We start from the raw sequence: 18,998 nt of genomic DNA, 5'->3' as shown, positions 1-18,998 counted from the left end.
GGTGGTGGGGCTAGTGTAGGGCTGGTCGCTGGGGTGGAGCAAGAGGGGTTGGTGATGTGGTCGATGGTGTGGACGGTGGTGTGGGTTTTAGTATGGACGGCGGTGTGGGTGGTGGTGGGGCTAGTGTAGGGCTGGTTGCTGGGATGGAGCAAGAGGGGTTGGTGATGTGGTCGATGGTGTGGACGGCGGTGTGGGTGGTGGTGGGGCTAGTGTAGGGCTGGTCGCTGGGGTGGAGCAAGAGGGGTTGGTGATGTGGTCGATGGTGTGGACGGTGGTGTGGGTTTTAGTATGGACGGCGGTGTGGGTGGTGGTGGGGCTAGTGTAGGGCTGGTCGCTGGGGTGGAGCAAGAGGGGTTGGTGATGTGGTCGATGGTGTGGACGGTGGTGTGGGTTTTAGTATGGACGGCGGTGTGGGTGGTGGTGGGGCTAGTGTAGGGCTGGTCGCTGGGGTGGAGCAAGAGGGGTTGGTGATGTGGTCGATGGTGTGGACGGTGGTGTGGGTTTTAGTATGGACGGCGGTGTGGGTGGTGGTGGGGCTAGTGTAGGGCTGGTCGCTGGGGTGTTCGTGGTGAGGGTTGAATGAACTGATTAGCAGTGTCAAGCTGACCTGCCAGCCAGGTGATCAGCTTCACCGACAAAGCAGCTGTGGGGACTGAAGGAATCTATAAATAACAACTCTCCAAAGAAACACCTTCAAATTCCTTTTCTTCATCTCTTTACAGGTAACCATTGATGTATAATAATCTTGAACAGGCTTTACAAAGACCATTTCCTTTTTAGTTAACATGCACAGCAATCACGAAAAGTTGGATACTCGAGTTGAAACGATCGAGCCAATCAAGTGTTCGATGACGCCGCCACGAGTCTTGGTTTGGTTCTGTACATCTATGTTTGCGTGTAACCACGACTATTTTTTGTTCTTTCTTCCAGGACGTAACCTTGAAATATCACCCGGTATTCTACCAATTTCTTAAAGTCAATCTAAAACTTTATGTCAGGCGGTGTTCTTCGCCGCGACCTTCACGTAATCTGTTAAAACGGTATAAAACCAGTAATAACAGTAAACGTTTGGCTAATGTTCTGTAAAGGTAGGGAGCTTCGGTGGCCCACTGGCTCTGGGATTCTCTGTGCAGAGTTATGTCCCTTAGGATCCGCTGATCGTCGGTTCGAATGTGCAGGACTGTCAGCACCATAGCTATGCTCTTGGGTGTCATATAACTGGAAAACTTCTATGACCTGAGAGTGTTGGCTTTCCTTCATTGTTTATTTTACCTGATATAACGGAAATACTGCTCCAAGAAGCGTTAAGACAAACCCGCCTCTTCATGATACACACGTATATCCGACGACGACGACGACAACAACAACAACAATAATAATGATAATAATGCCTATTTTCCATCAATAATGTACCGAACGTCGCTCACAATATATACGACCCGTGAAGATTCCGGGGTAGAATAGGTCTTCAGCAACCCATGCTTGCCGTAAAAGTCAACTATGCTTGTCGCAAGAGGCGACTAACGGGATCGGGTGGTCAGGCTCGCTGACTTGGTTGATGCATGTCATCGATCCCAATTGCGTGGATCGATGCTCATGATATTAAGCACTGGTCTGTCTGGTCCAGACTCGATTATTTACAGACCGCCGTCATATAGCTGGAATATTGCTGAGTGTGGCGTAAAACAACAAACCAACCAAATAATCACAATATATACAACGGGTACACAAAAGAGAGGCTGTACGGTACAGGTCAACACTGACAATGTTGTTAATCGTAGATCACTGTCGTCTCACAGATCTCCAATGGGCATCAAAGCTAACCTTACGCCAACCGTACAGCAGACATCGTTTCTCAACAGTACATATTGGTGAGGCCCAAACTATTTCTAGACCTGATGTTACAATATCACCTGACATATGATTTAAGTTTCGTTAAATACTTCAATACATTTCATAACAAATGTGTCACAAGGTTGCTTCTTATGGTTGCTTCTTAAAATAACGCTCAAGCCCTTCAGAGAATCAGTAGTCAGCAAAAACATTTACCAATGCCGTTAAAACGTTTAAGTGCTTTTTTGAACAGACGGAAGTTTGACTCAGCAATTTTGGAGGGGAATGAGTGAAACATGACCTTTGTTCTCCAAGACTGACTTGGACAATGTTTATCCTAATCATCTGTCAAACATGGCCACTGACAATCTCCACAGCAGTTAAAACGCCGCCGTGTATAAGTTTCAAATTTAACTACACAGAGGTTTGAAAACAGGCTGCATCGTTACGAGACAAAAAGAAAATGACTATTCCTTAATATCTTAATCTTATTTACTGAGCACAGCGTCACGAGCTCATCTCTACGGCCAAGACAGTTTATCACCGGAACGAGTTTAATGAAATGATCATGCACTTCAAACACTCTGAATGAACTGAAATAAAGTGCGGCCCTGTAATGTTAGCGTTTCTTGGCACAAGGCTCCAGAAGTTGGTAAGGATGTAAGAGGGAGCGCCTATGTCGGTGTATGGAGTTTGCTGATGAATGACTCTAATAGTACCTCGTTCGGCGTCATGTAAATCTCTTTATTCTGTTTTTAGTTGAATAGATTCTTTGCAAATATCAAGCAGCTGCATGTTTTTGAGCCCATTAGTAAGGGCCTACTGACAACACGTGCTATAACTCGTCGGGCTAGCCGTAGACTGGGATTATGTCTACTAAGCGCAAACCGTTCCACTAATTACCAAAGAAATGTTGTGTGTGTTAACATGTTCATGTAGTTGGTATTTTATGATTTCCACTAAATTCGATCAAGCTAATGAATCCTTGTTTTCAAACCATGATATCTTGTATCTAATTATACAATTGGCAACTGCAACAATCTACCGAGTGCCAATCCGGCTCTATCGGAAGCACTGGTAAACTGTCTAACCTCACCAACAATACCAACGCAGGTCACAGTGCCAAGTTATGAACATCATCAAAAAGCTGTTTTTGTAGATGTCCACTACAGATGAGTGATTGAAAATACATTATGTACAACGCATCGAAGACTAGCATCAGATGCCGCAAGATGCATAATCTGAAGTCAGACGTATGAGAAGTGAGTGAGTATGGTTTTACACCGCTTTCAGCAATATTCCACCCATATCACGCGGAGGACACCAGAATTTGGCTTCACACATAGTACCCATGTCGGGAATCGAACCCGGGTCTCGGGCGTGACGAGCGAACGCTATACCTACTAGACTACTCCACCGCCCCCAGACGTATTGGGCCTCAGGGAGACGCGGAACTGAGCAGAATGGGACCTAGAGGGCTTGGGTATACGTATAATTGAACTCCTCATGAAGGAATTGTGGGACAGTAGCGAGCAGGAGGGCTAAGTCGTATGAAGCGCCGCAAATCGGAATGCAGAGTTGCGACCCTTGGGCGTGCCAGAATACTATAGCCGTGGGTTCAAATCGTGGATTCGCTATTATGTTTGAGGTTCGTCCTGTAAGGGCCAGAGAACCGTGGAACCGAGTCACCGGTTAAAGTTAGTCATCAAATGGTACCAAAAGACTGGAGCTTAAAGACATTAGGTCACGCATGGCATATACCTGGTTCCTAAACACTGTAACCCGTGTCCAGTAGTGGTACACCCGTGCTGACACACTGTGATATATATGAAGGACTGTTCACATTACAGTAAACTACGTTTATAACGAACACGCTTATAACGAACTGACAGATATACAGTAAACTACGTTTATAACGAACACGCTTGTAATGACTCACATATATCCTGTAAACTACGTTTATAGCGAACACGCTTATTACGAACTGACAGATATAACGAACTTATGTTTTGGTCCCGGCCATTTGCTGTATATGTGATGTATGTATGCATATAACGAACAGCGGTTATAACGAACTAAAATTAGTGGTCCCTTTGAGTTCGTTATAATCGTAGTTTACTGTAACGAACTACTTTTTGGTCCCGGCCATTTGATGTATATGTGATGTATGTATGCATTTAACGAACACCGGTTATAACGAAGTAAAATTAGTGGTCCCTTTGAGTTCGGTATAACCGTAGTTTACTGTACTTGTTACACCTTCCAGACCGAGAGAGCTGGGATGGGTTCCAGGCCCTGGGTTATAGGCCATTTTACATCATAGATTCCAAGAGATATCAAATTTATTCATAACTGTTGATGTTGATGTGTTTTTCGTTAATACAACGCCCATATATTATAACCCAAGATTCGATTATGATTCACGGGTGATCCAAATGACAGGCAAGTTACCTGTAATCAAGGCGTGGTCGGCCTACCTGTACAAAGCTACACAAGAAGCACACGGGTTTCGACAGGTGGGTAACTTGCAGCGTCATATTCCTTTGTGACACTAACGTGTTTATCTAACGTGACAAAACGGGAATGGGGTTAGACTGAAAGGTAAGGTGAAATCTGTGATCCGTTCACTTAGACTGGGACTCGTTCACACGGTTAACAAGTAAAAATGCATACGACATGATATCTTCTCTGTGTGAAAATCAGTTTTTACATTACAATTTTATAAACGTTCGCAACGTGATAAAATCGTTCGTGTATTAGTGAACGTTACTTTTATTATCCAAATTGTGTGTGACTGGCGGGTGCTATCGGGACAGCAGGACATGCTTACTGTTTCGGAAACACCTCGTGTCATCACTGAATTTCAGTGATCTATTCCTTTTAGTCCATCTTCCCGAGGCAGGGTTGTTAACTGACTTTAAACGTCCAGTTTCCATCCTTGCCGAACTTGGCTGGAATTCCTGGGCTCGATCGTAGCGCCACCAGTGGCTGTTACAAATTAAGTCCCTTCTATGTCTCTCCTATGGACCAATCAGATTACACCTCTCGTATCACTTGCATTTGCTTCAAACAAAATGGCGGCGCCCAGTCAAGACGATCTGATCGATAATCGAGATCTATATTGTGCGAAAACGGGTCTGACATCGTGAAGTACATCAAATCATGTGAGCACCTTGATTAAAAACTTGAAAAGATTCCGAAAATATCTGTTGACAACGAGTTGGCGGTGACCATGCTGTGCAAATCCTGCAATCGACCGAAATCTGCACGACAGTTTCGGCGCGCGATTTTGATTGGACTATGCATAGACTCGTTAGTCCAGGCAAAATCTAACTCTAACTCCAAAATACCAGCCTAGTTCGGCAAGGGTGGTAACTGGACTTTTATAGTCAGTAAACTCCCTTGCCTCGGGAAGATGGACATAGTCCAGAGTGATTATTCTCTGGCGTTGACGTTTTATAGACAATTGATGTGAACTCGGTCGAGCCTCTGTGATATGAATTGGAGCTGACTGCGGCTTCAGATACCATTCACTCAAACTAGTGAGTGAGTGAGTGAGTATGGTTACGCTTTTAGCAAATATTCCAGCAATATCACGGCCGGGGACATCAGAAATGGGCTTCACACATTGTACCCACGTGGGGAATCTATCATGGGCCTTCGGCGTGACGAGCGAACGCTTTAACCACTGGGCTACCCCACTGCCACTACTCAAACTAGGGACGGGTGCCTCGTGGTTAAAGCGTCCGCTCGTCATGATAAGTCCCGGGTCTGATTTGCCACATCAATACAATGTGTGAAGCTCAATGAACCCCGCCGTGTCTTTGACTAAACGTGGCGTAAAACCATGCTCATTTATTACAACGCGGTCCTAGATAGCTTTGTCACCATAGGCATTAGACAGGCATAAGACAGTTTAAACTGTGAACGTCAATAGACATGATAAGACGCTGCCTTGTTGTAATTTTAAACAATCAAACAAGAAATCTGAATTTCTCTGTAATACCCATGCCCACTGGCCTATCTAAAACATCAAGGTGTGTTTAATCTGCAGTCGTGGCTCTGTACCCTAAACTAAACATGATCACAATATGATTGTCAATATCCCTTCTGTCTGGGTAACACACGTATAGTCCTTTGTTTCTGGGAAATACGGAAGTCGGGGGTCATGTGACGAGATCTTTGTCACCGCACGCCGAGCTCGCTCGCACTACCATCGTGTGAAAACATTTAAAGGTAGTCATCAAGCGTTCATTTCACCAACGGCTTAAGTGTCGGCTTCGAGTTACAAACACACAGGAAACTATACATTGTTTACACAACTGATTGATTGTTTTACGAGCTATGTTTAATCAAGATGCTGTGATGCTGACTTGTGTATGCAGCGAAATCAACTGTGACGTATTTAGGTCACATGTTACATAAAGTCTCCCAGCCTTTGAGTATGACTCGATGACTATCGTACAACGTACAGTCTCTGTATTTTCGCCGATGAAGAGGTTAGTTATAATAAAGTCGAATATAGCTGAATGTCCAGTCCGAATATCCAAAAGGATGAATGACCTAGTTCTTGACACGGCATGTTTTGGGCATTGACGAATATTATTCGCGATTACACTAAACTACGGTTATAACGAACTCAAAGGGACCACTAATTTTAGTTCGTTATAAGCGTGTTCGTTATAAACGTAGTTTACTGTATACCTATTTGAGAGTAACCGCCAGTGTTTAGTGCGGGTAAGTTTCTAAATAATGTTGGTTGTCTTAATATGTAGAACGACATGCCATTGGTAGATTTGCGTCCATTAGCCAGCATCGATAGCCGTGGTCGAATCCCAAATTCGGCGAGTTATGGTTCATAAGCACCATATTTACGAATGTGTGTTTCAGCAAATTTATTTGAACACCATCTGTTACCAGCGCTACTTCGGGCTTTCTTCCCACATTAATCTGGCATCAATGAAACCCTGGACGACGATCGTGGTTTCACACAAGTAGCAAACGTCTTCGACTTGCATTACTTTGCCAGCCTCGTATGTTGAGCTAACACGCTGTGATATAACTGAAACACTGTTCAAAGCTCTACAGCTATACTGTTCTGCCATATGCTAACAGTGTGTCCTACCAGAGCTCGTTGCACTCGCGCTGCAGGCGAAAATTTTCGCCTTTCAAGATGGACCTTTAACCTTGGCCTTACAAAATGATATTTTTTACCAGAGGTCTAGAACCCATAAACGAGCGTTTCAAAAGTCAGGAGTACTTAAGATTATACGATAAAGATATACATAAAACGTTAATAATCTCAAACATTTCGTAAATTACCGCAAAACGTAACTGAATCATAATTACTGATATATGAAGAGGGTGGCAATTAACACGATGAAATGTTTTGCACAGCGTGCTGATTTTATTAAAGCATGCACTTAGTTCATGTAATAAAACATTAATCTTGACAAGATGGTTCCACTTATGCAGAGGACATGGGATCTAGGAACCAGCCAGAACAATCTGTATCGTATATCCCCTGATTGGCTGCGTGTTGTAAGAACCGGGCGTCAAACGTTATGTCTGTCTGGATATTTCCATGGCAAGACTTAACAGCATTTTGTGATGTAATTTCACACATTTAAAACATATCAAATGGTGGTTGATTTTAGTTAAAAGGCTTTTCTAGCATGGGTAGGTTTTGAAAACATGAGTGAATAATAATAATTTCTTTATGCAGTCTCGTCACAAGCAGAGCGGGGTGATCCAGTTGTACGTTTCAGAAACACGTTATGTTCGTTTTAGAATATTTAATCATCTAGCAATGAAAGCTGCAAGTTTCTTCCATCTATGCTTTGTCGGATACCTGTGTCGAATCGTAGCCCGACTATTATGTTTTTAAAACAAGACAGTAGTTAAAGATCTATAGATTAGATGTGAATCTGTTCTGCTTGTGAACAATCTGATAAATTCTCACCGTTATAACAGTTGCTTTTTAATTATGACATTTAAACCTGTAACATAACGACAGCATGTAGCAATATCGCATCAACGACTGCCATGTGTGTCTATCAAAGGGAGGTCAATCTTGTGTACTGACTAGATGCCACATACGTCCATTATACATGACGTCATTCACGACGTGAACATATCTACACTACCAGTATCATCTACCCCTACTTCCTGTGAACTGAGGTAAACACCTAAAGAACGAAATTCTTCATTCTCCACTTTCAGTGAGCAGTATGTTACATTCAGTTTGTAAAATCAGTCAATTTGTAAAATGACTGATATTTTCGTGTAGGCAATTCAAAATGCCAAAATACTTCGGTCATTTTATAATTATTTTTCCATTTATTATGTCACGATAAAGAATTGTATTTTTTTTAAACATTTTTTGTGGCTTCTAATCCAAGCATAATAAGTATATTGTTATTTGTTTAAGCCCTACTGAACTTCTTAATAACGTTCTGTCAATCTGACGGAATTATAATTGTAAGATGACTGAAAAAGTTTGGCGTTTTGAAACTTTCAGTCATTTTACAAATTGACTCATTTTACATATTGATTGAGACAAAAATACACCAGTATGAATGAATACATTTGCCTTTTTTGGAGGGAAAATTCTAAAAGGCGTAAATATATATACTCTACTTTCAGTGAGAAGCATATATACATCAGCATTTATCTCGTTCGCGTCATCTGTTTCTTGGAGGGTAATGATCTAGAACACGCAAAAATTGAGAAAAATATTTGGTAAATTCCTAACGTGGCAACAAACTTACCCATGTTACATGTACACATACGTCAGAATTAAACCAATGAAACACATTCCGTTCTTGAGTCGTTTTTTTGGTCGAATTTCTTGTGCTGCGTTGAAATTTAACCGCCATCTCCATGCTTGTAGCAACGTTTCACAGACGTCACCCGGCACCATAACGTCAGTGACACGGTGCCCCAACGAATAGCTACCTGATTACTTTATATACTTTTTCAAACAATTAGGGCATACTCGGACAAAACTTAAGCTTTCCAAAATAGTTACCGATATTAGTTTCTAGTAATAGCTGTATGATAATAATAAACGAATGGGGAATACATTACAGCCAGGGGTGAAGTCAGGCAGTAGATGTTATGACCGCCAGTGTTCTTGAAGGACGATAGGGGTAAGATGTCATGGTTGACGTTTAAGGATCAGTAGTGCGTAAGACCGTCACGGTTTGTCAAACATTCATTCGAGGAGGCATACTGCGTATGAGTCTCCCAATGACCATTTGAGGGAGTCGCACTCCTCTTGCAGCACCTGATCACGTTCAGTCAACGTGGTCGGCGGGCTGTGACGTTGACGCACACGACTCCCTATCATGTCCCAGACGTGATCAACGAGGGAAGGGTCTGGGCTCATTGCTGGCCATGGCATTCTACAGTTCTTTGGATCTTGTGTTGCTGGAGGTGAGCACCGACTCTTCGTGCACGGTGAGCGCGGGAGTAGTCCTGAAAGACAAAACGTCGACCAACGCGCCTTGCAAACGGGACGACAAAGTGTGTCAGTTGATTGTCCTGATAGTATTATCCGATGCCCATTCCTTGCACAATATAGAGTGGGCTTCTCCGTCATAGTGATGCCACCCCACACCATAACCGATACACCGCCCAATCTGTCTGCTTGGGTCAGGTCTCAGGTTGACATTGGCTTGACGTTCATGTCGACGTCGCCGGACACGACCACGCCTATCAAGGAAGTGCAAACTGAATCGGGACTAGTCTGAAAACATGACACGTGACCAGCAACCAGCGTCTGTTGGCAACGTGACGATTTTTAAGGGTGGCACGACACGTAACCATCGAGCAGGGAGACGAGCTCCATGGAGACGATTTTTAATCGTCTGACCCGTAACTCGTACCCCAGTAGCTTGATGAACGTTTGCAGCAATTTGATTCGCCGTTTGAGCTTAAGCTCAACTGAAGTATGCGTTTTGTTGCTACATTTTACAGACATAAACGTCCTCGCTTGTCGTCAACACTTATCTTTGTTCTAATACTTGGTATTAACATTGAAATTTTATGACCCCCTACATTTTTTGAGAGTATTTATCATATTATGCTATGTCTTTAAGTAAATTAAACTCTAACAAAACGAACCCGTGTTGACGCAAGGAAATCGGTATCCTTACAATTAATCAGTCGCTCAACTTTTCGCGAACACCTGGTATCATTACTTTTTGACATGCTCATGACTCGGACTCGTACAACAGACTGCTTTAAGCAGGGATTTCTTATGAATTTGGAAACGGTTTTGCCGATCTTTTTAGACCAACTGCACATGGTATCCTTTTGAGAAACATCTGCATAACTTGATGGCTGCACTGCGTGTCAGTTTAATTAGTTTTTGCTTAAAAAAGAAAAGTATATGCTGATTTAAGAGGGGTAAAATTGAAAAGGTAAGTAAAAAGCTACTTATAGGATTATTTATACATTCATGCAAGCGTTTTCATGCATCAATCTATGGCTTAAGGGACCCCGACTGCCATAAAACTCTCCTATCCAGGCACAACCGATGCATACAGTTATTGGTTATGGATGCAAGTGATAAATGTTGGCTGCATGGCTAGACATCCTGATGCAGATAAGGAGTTTCTTTACGATGCCTCGTCACCGTGATGACACGTGGCTTTTGATCACGCTGTGGCCACGTCGCATGCCGTGGTATCAGTCTGAGGTTTACAAAAATGTTTGAAACTTTTTAAGTATCTTGGGTAGATCTTTTATAAATCATTTTTTTCGATACTTCTGTTTTTGTTACAGTAGATAAGCTATATTTTTATACGAATGTTAAACGTAGTAGATACTCCTATACCGACACGTATATAATTTATGTCCATTTACCAGCAAAATCTGGAATGATATTTGACATAAAACGAAAAGTGTTGTATACAGCTGTCAGTCAGCTATTGTACATATCCTATATTGTAAATGTGCAAACACGTTTTAGAACAGTCTCCTTCAAATCCGCATGGAGCGTCCCATGCATGCGTTTTATTATGTAACATTGTTGTGAAGTATTTGGGTGAGTCTGTAACAAAGTGTCTTTCCGCATATTTGACGTTCATGTTTGATATGGTGGATAATCCGATTTCGACACGCATGTTTGATATGGTAGATAATCCTGTTTCGACACGCATGTTTGATATGGTAGAAAATCGTATTTCGACACGCATGTTTGAAATGGTAGATAATCGTGTTTCGACACGCATGTTTGATATGGTAGATAATCCTGTTTCGACACGCATGTTTGATATGGTAGATAATCGTATTTCGACACGCATGTTTGATATGGTAGATAATCCTGTTTCGACACTCATGTTTGATATGGTAGATAATCCTGTTTCGACACGCATGTTTGATATGGTAGATAATCCTGTTTCGACACGCATGTTTGATATGGTAGATAATCCTGTTTCGACACGCATGTTTGATATGGTAGATAATCCTATTTCGACACGCATGTTTGATATGGTAGATAATCCTGTTTCGACACGCATGTTTGATATGGTAGATAATCCTGTTTCGACACGCTTGTTTGATATGGTAGATAATCCTGTTTCGACACGCATGTTTGATATGGTAGATAATCGTATTTCGACACGCATGTTTGATATGGTAGATAATCCTATTTCGACACGCATGTTTCATATGGTAGATAATCCTGTTTCGACACGCATGTTTGATATGGTAGATAATCCTGTTTCGACACGCATGTTTGATATGGTAGATAATCCGATTTCGACACGCATGTTTGATATGGTAGATAATCCTATTTCGATACGCATGTTTGATATGGTAGATAATCCTATTTTGATACGCATGTTTGATATGGTAGTTAATCCTATTTCGACACGCATGTTTAATATGGTAGACAATCGTATGTCGACACGCATGTTTGATATGGTAGATAATCCTATTTCGATACGCATGTTTAATATGGTAGATAATCTTATTTCGACACGCATGTTTGATATGGTAGATAATCCTATTTCGACACGCACGTTAATATGGTAGACAATCGTATTTTGACGCGCATGTTTGATATGGTACATAATCCTATTTCGATACGCATGTATGATATGGTAGATAATCTTATTTCGACACGCACGTTTAATATGGTAGATAATCCTATTTCGATACGCATGTTTGATATGGTAGATAATCCTATTTTGATACGCATGTTTGATATGGTAGTTAATCCTATTTCGACACGCACGTTTAATATGGTAGACAATCGTATGTCGACACGCATGTTTGATATGGTAGATAATCCTATTTCGATACGCATGTTTAATATGGTAGATAATCTTATTTCGACACGCATGTTTGATATGGTAGATAATCCTATTTCGACACGCACGTTAATATGGTAGACAATCGTATTTTGACGCGCATGTTTGATATGGTACATAATCCTATTTCGATACGCATGTATGATATGGTAGATAATCCTATTTCGACACGCACGTTTAATATGGTAGACAATCGTATTTTGACATGCATGTTTGATATGATAGATAATCCTATTTCGACACGCACGTTTATATGGTAGACAATCGTATTTCGACACGCATGTTTGATATGGTAGATAATCCTATTTCGATACGCATATTTGACAATCTTGTTTGATATGGTAGACAATCGTATTTCGACACGCATGTTTGATATGGTAGATAATCCTATTTCGATACGCATATTTGACAATCTTGTTTGATATGGTAGATAATCCTGTTTCGACACGCATGTTTGATATGGTAGATGATCGTATTTCGATAAGCATATTCGACAATCTTGTTTGATATGGTAGGTAATCCCATGTCGACACGCATGTTTAATGTTTAATACAGTTTAAAATCCATTTGTGACACACATATATGACGCTGTAAATAATCGAAGCTTGACCAAACAAATCACTGATTAATATTCTGTACAACGTCCCACACCGTCAGAGTTCAACCACGCCCAAACTCAACCAAGTCACTAAAACTGACCACCCGATCCACTGAGTGGCTAAGCACACAAGTATTGGTTACTGGGGACCAGTCATTATCCAGATTCCCACAGATATTCCGTGTAATAACCACTAAAACATATAGTAGGAGGTCGCTGGTATCATATGACGAATCATCATAAATACTGCCTATACTATGGGTGTACTATAGCTCTGGGGCTGGAATTCCGGTTCCAGCTGTGCGGGTCTATAGATTATTTCCCATATTGCCTAACGCTCTCAATGAAATTGTCTTCGAGTACCGGGTACCATGTTTTGTGACGCTATCTGTGGCTCATCTCCTTTTAACTACGGATATCTCGATCTACACGTACATTCAACTCGGATGTACTGAAGTACCTGAACACATCGCGATCGAGATGTGTGTAATGCAGTGGAAAATATGTGATAGTCTTAAAAAATAGCGAATTTCAGAGATGTAACTTTATCAGACCGTAGTGAAGTTAACTGTATCTATACCGCACGGCTATACTTCGAGGTAGATTCTAGGTTTATTTTTTATTTCGAATATCACGCCTTACGTTTTAGCATCCTTGAAAATTAGACAGAATGGTTCTATATGTCTCGTGGCCGATAGTATAATATGTGTTGGAGTTTATGCGCAAATGCGTTACGCGGACACACTTGTTTGATAGTACAGTGAATGAAGAACACAAATACAACGTTCATTCGGGCACATGTTGTTTAAGGCACAATGCTTTCATCAACTTACTATCGCTTGTGGATAGAAAGTTGTGATTTTTCATTTGAGAAACGTAGTACCGTCTTTAAGTATCTGTTTTATGTGCAAACCCCCCAAAACAGAATATATATTATTTATCCTTATATCCGTAATTGCATTTATTACTTATTTATACCACATGATCAACGCTGTCATGATATCGAATTTATATTAATACTATTCGATATTAAACATAATTAAATACAAATACAAACATACATACATCTTTATACTGGTAAATGTCTTTAAACTATGGAATCACTTGTCAAAGTATAACATATGTTTGAAAGCAAACACCTGCGACATCTATGTTACTTTAAAATATAATATTTACCTTCAAACTGTCCACAATCACAATGTCCACCTGTCTTTTCCCCAGTATTTAATCCATGGCGGGGTCCTTTTCACTCACACACCTGTAATCAGTCGTGAAGAAGGTAGTGTCGTATGTTCCACCGTCGCACAACTGTCAGCCGCTCTCTGTAACATGAGACGGTGGTTTGAGACGCAACTCTATCTAACCCAGTTATATTTAACGGCATTCGCTTGGCTGCTACGCATGAGCGATTCAGCCTTCCGTTAACAGCACCACCACACCGCGTACCGGTCTTTGATGACAGAAGGATATCATTTAACTCCACCTGATAAAATCTATCAACAAGCGACTGATAAATTGAAACCACTTGTGTGAAGGATAACATCACTTCAGCTATCAGTTTCCCGAAGTCGTTCTTCTAGCCGAATGGCATTGAAGACATTCTTTGCATCTAGTTTTTCTTGCATGTTTGCGGATAGTTTAAACTAACTGATGCTATACCAGTTGAGTAAGTGGATATGGGTCATACATCATACATATATATCATATCGTTAAATAGTCTGTTGGTCTTGAAGCGCAGTGTAACAGAAACAAGCTCATGACTGCCTCAATTATGGCTAACAAAATATTTGGATACCTGGCAATAGTGTTATTCGCTCTTACGGATAGCAAATTTATACAAGCGGGAAAGTCTAGGATTTTGATGTATTTTCATCTTTCCGTTTATCATAATAAGAGATGGGGTGGTTAAGTGGTTAGTCCGCGAATATCGATTCGCGTCGTGAGTTGAGTTTACCTTGACGTCAGCAATATCACACACGGGGGACACCGGAAATTGGCTTCACGCATCGTTCCAGTGTCGGGAATCGAACCCACGACGTAACGAGCTAGAGTTACCATCCCCCAACCCCACCCTCACCCGCACCCCTACCCCCACCCCGACCATCGTTGGAGTACGGTCGGAATACGAGTATCATCCAGATCTAGACTAACATAAATCGCGGAAATTTATAAAGTTATTTTATTTAAAACATATATCTACAAAATACAACAAAACAAATTATCCAAATATGACGCAAGAACAGTCCAATAGTTGACGCGGCGGGCATCGTCACCAGAAAGTGAACTTCGTTCGTGTACAAGCGTACATACTGGTGTACCCGTAAATTATTGTTTTGGGGTCAAGGTTTTTCATTTATTAAATTCACTTTACAAATAATATGTATAAGAACAAATCTATGTTTGCAAAGTAAAGGAGTTGGGTGGTGGCGCTTTCGGCAGTGTGACGCATGATGTATTCTTCCTCTGTTTGTCTGGGAAACCTCGCCCTACCCCTCCCCTTCTTTTATGGCCCAGTGAGAGAGTATATTCTTTTGCAGGGCGTATCCGCGCATAATTGTCTGGATGAAGAGTTTACTGTGATTGTCATTTGAAGAGGTTGGTTCAGAACTGTACTAAACAGTATAAGCCTACGCAAATAGTGCAAACGTTTCTTTTATTCGTGTGTAAAACACTGTGCAAATAGACGCGTGTGGAAGTGGCTTCCCGTGGTACCCTGGACACAGCAGCGTTCGGTACGACTTGTATCAACGAAGATACGAATGTTGAAACGTTTTATTCGTGAAATAGTTTGTTGTCATTCAACTCTCAACTTCAGGAATGCTACCCAAAAATATTATTTTTGTTAGTGCTAGTGCATTGTGGGAAAATAGTACTGAACGTGAAAGCGGGCATCGTGTGAACCTCAGGCAAAACATATGTTACTTTCTTAAGTATTTCTGTGATTAGAGTGAGTGAGTGAGTTAAAATTTACGTCAAATCTGCATTATTTTAGATGGAATGTTTGAATGGAATTACATTTTGTGTCATAAAATATTTGTGTGTGATATTCGAAAATGTATGTATGGGTGCGCCATAGCACGAAAGCTATATTTCCCTCCAAAATATTAAATACCCATGCGCCGATTTCGTGACTTCGAATTCCAAATTCTACCTTAATATGGCCCATTGCATTCTTCTCCTATCGTGCTCGTGTGTTTCACAGTGGTAAACACTGAAGACTTGATTATGACCCCTGGTTTCAGCAAAGGAATGCGTCACCTTACAACTGTATTGTCTCCATAAGCTCACATGACCGAACTAGTGTTCAAAGCGGCGTTAAACGTGTTTCACTCACAACGCTGTTTTTGGTCATCTCAGAAGAAAGCGGTAATCGTTGTAACAGGCTTCCATACATTTGAACAGGAAATCGAAAGCTAGTTAAACACAAGGGTTTCACCTGGATTAAAAAGTCTTCACCCTCAAGTAAACTACATGTTCATTTAGGAGACATGTTTATGAGTGGTCGGTGTGGTTGAGTGACAGGCTATGTAGCTCACCTGCACAGGAAAGATTTGTTGCACATTTATATTCACTGTGTAACGCAATACGTCTCTGCGACTCTATCACTAACGTACTCGTGTCTTTTGGTTAAGAGGTGGAAGTCGATGACTACACATCGGCTCCCAGCCTGGGTCCAATGGGAGAAGCCCTTTTATGGAGTTCGCAGTGATATTACTGGAATAATGATGAAAAGAGGCGTAAAAGCCTTCTGTTCCACGTGACACTGAATCCGTTCTTTCATTGCTCTCAAGAGTGAGTGAGTGAGTATGGTTTTACGCCGCTTTTAGCAATATTCCAGCAATGTCACGGCGGGGGACACCAGAAATGGGCTTCACACATTGTACCCATGTCGGGAATCGAACCCGGGTCTTCGGCGTGACGAGCGAACGCTTTAACCACTAGGCTACCCGACCGCCCCTTGCTCTCAAGACTGTTTGTTTGTCAACAATATTCCAGCTATATGACGGCAGTTTGTAAATAATCGGTTATGGACCCATCAATCCGGTGATTGATATCCTGAGCATCGATCCACGCAATTTGGGATCAATGACATGCATCAACCAAGTCGCCCTGTCCACCCGATCCCGTTAGTCGCCTCTTACGATAAGCATAGTCGCAAGCATGGATTACTGAAAACCTATTCTACCCCGGATCTTGATGTGTATCTCGAGACTGAGTCATGTGACTAATACATATGACATGTTAGCATATCATAATTGGCCAAATTCGGTCATGTTGAACGTGTATTGTGTGGCTTCGGCCTTTGTTATATGTCGATCGAAGAAGTCGGTGATTATGCTTTGTTAATATCGGCCTTTCGGCAACGAATCATTGATTGTGCAACACAGGATTGGGTAGTCCTGCACCATGACTGTGGAATATATTTATTTTATGAAAAAAAAAATCTAGAAATCCATACAAAAGCAAGTCTAAAGCAAGTTTAGCCAGCTCAAGCTAGCTCTATTCCACAGTGAAATCAGCAAATGGATTTTTTTTTATTTTTAGAGTCAAGAAGGATATTGTGTAATATAAGATTTCAGAGACTAAATGTCAGTCCAAGGATTGGGAAGCCATGCCACATACTACATCAACCATGTATAGTACCTACAAGTCACTTTGAGATTGTGAATATTATTTACTTCAGGAAGAATCATATGCTTACAGAGTGAGTGAGTGAGTGAGTGAGTGAGTGAGTGAGTGAGTGAGTGAGTGAGTATGGTTTTAGCAATACATGTATTTCAGCAATTTCACGGCGGGGGACACCAGAAATGGCCTCACACATTGTACCCATGTAGGGAATCGAACCAGGATCATCGGCGTGACGCTTTAAACACCAGGCTATCCCACCGCCCCTATGCTTACAAAAAAATTATCACTGAAGTTAGAAGTGGACGTAATACGTTAGTTATACAGACGGTGCGTAGTGGTATTAGTGAGATCATTGATGAAGATGCTTTAGGTAAAGATGTAAGGTGCCTGAGGGTGCCTCCCACATCGTGTTTATCTGTTTCATATTATCACAAAAGGGACCAATTACTAAAGCGTATAATCAAAAAACATTCAGTATTCGATTTTTAAAAATTGCCATTTTTCATAGAAATATTCAGTTAATTTCTTCCAAGCCCAAACGCTGCTGAGGTTAACACACTGTTAAGTACTGGGAAACTAACACACTCGAGCGGTGGGTTCGATACTAAGTTGAACGCTGCACATGTGAAGTATTAAGTTCAGTGGGGTGATTTACTAGGCCTGTCCGCCCTTGCGATATCAAGCAGAGGCATTACTCAAGTTTATGTTTCATGTATGATGTAAAGAATTTTACTCACCAAAGATATTGTTTTTATTAACGAAGGAAACAGTTGCACGATTTATTTGGAACATTTCAAGTTTGGTTCACGTTGATGACATACTTCTATTTTTCCCGAAATAGCAATAGGCGTCTTTATGGGGAGATTGCCATCTCCATATGTAGAAATTCCGTGTCTGTGACCGGAGAAAAGTTTAAAAAAGGACGTCATGGGGAAACGAAAGCTGAAACAATTAAAAACATCTTCTGAATTTGATTTAAAACCTAATTTTCAACGATGCTTCGCATTCATGTCTGTTTTTGCCATCTGATTGTTAGAATCATTCAGTCACGAACACACACGATGGTGCGGATCAGGAAGAAAAAAATGACCCACATTGTTTTTTTAAAAGTAGGGCATTAGAGCAGGAATACTGTTGACGGTGACAAAGTACGCGGTCACCGAGTTTCTCATCTCACCGTGAAAACACCATTGTTTTATGTGTAGACTGACACTTACCGAAGGGAGTGGGTTTTTAAAAATGAATGAAGCCTTTATGAAAATGTGTTGATATTGTTCAGCTGGACATGGACACGAGACACAGTGTTGTAGCGATGTCTCCCATATGTGCATGACGCGATGGTAACCAGAGGAAGTGCATTTGGTTTTGACGCAGCTATTAGTGAGTGAGTGAGGTTGTTTAACGCCGCTTTGAACAGTACTTGGTTTATATCACGGCTTGACAGCTTGATGTGGAATGAAGCACGTTTTGGACATTTACGAGCATGGTGCTGACAGCCCCACACATAATAAGAGCATGGTAATAAGAGAAGTTTCTGGCTTGCCTATGGGACAAAACTCGAGTTACAGCACCCACAGGGCCACGGATAGCCATACTATACTGACTGTACAGATTAC

The 18,998-nt window shown here is 41.4% G+C and overlaps 2 protein-coding genes across 2 annotated transcripts in view; both read right to left on the bottom strand.

Moving 5' to 3' along the window:
* LOC125372429 (extensin-like) overlaps positions 1-18,998 on the bottom strand; it is a 68,486-nt gene that overhangs the window by 559 nt on the left and 48,929 nt on the right. The gene's annotated exons all lie outside the window — the stretch shown is intronic.
* LOC124143044 (carbohydrate sulfotransferase 11-like) overlaps positions 1-18,998 on the bottom strand; it is an 86,248-nt gene that overhangs the window by 45,522 nt on the left and 21,728 nt on the right. The window contains exon 2 of the mRNA XM_048381723.1: positions 13,930-14,075. The gene's annotated coding sequence lies outside the window, so the exon portion shown is untranslated. The remainder of the gene's footprint in view (positions 1-13,929; positions 14,076-18,998) is intronic.

Source organism: Haliotis rufescens, unplaced genomic scaffold (genome assembly GCF_023055435.1).
Source record: "Haliotis rufescens isolate VD_foot unplaced genomic scaffold, xgHalRufe1.0.p SCAF_4, whole genome shotgun sequence".
Classification (NCBI taxonomy): Eukaryota; Metazoa; Mollusca; class Gastropoda; order Lepetellida; family Haliotidae; genus Haliotis; species Haliotis rufescens.
This window is presented reverse-complemented; position numbering and strand designations above follow the sequence as displayed.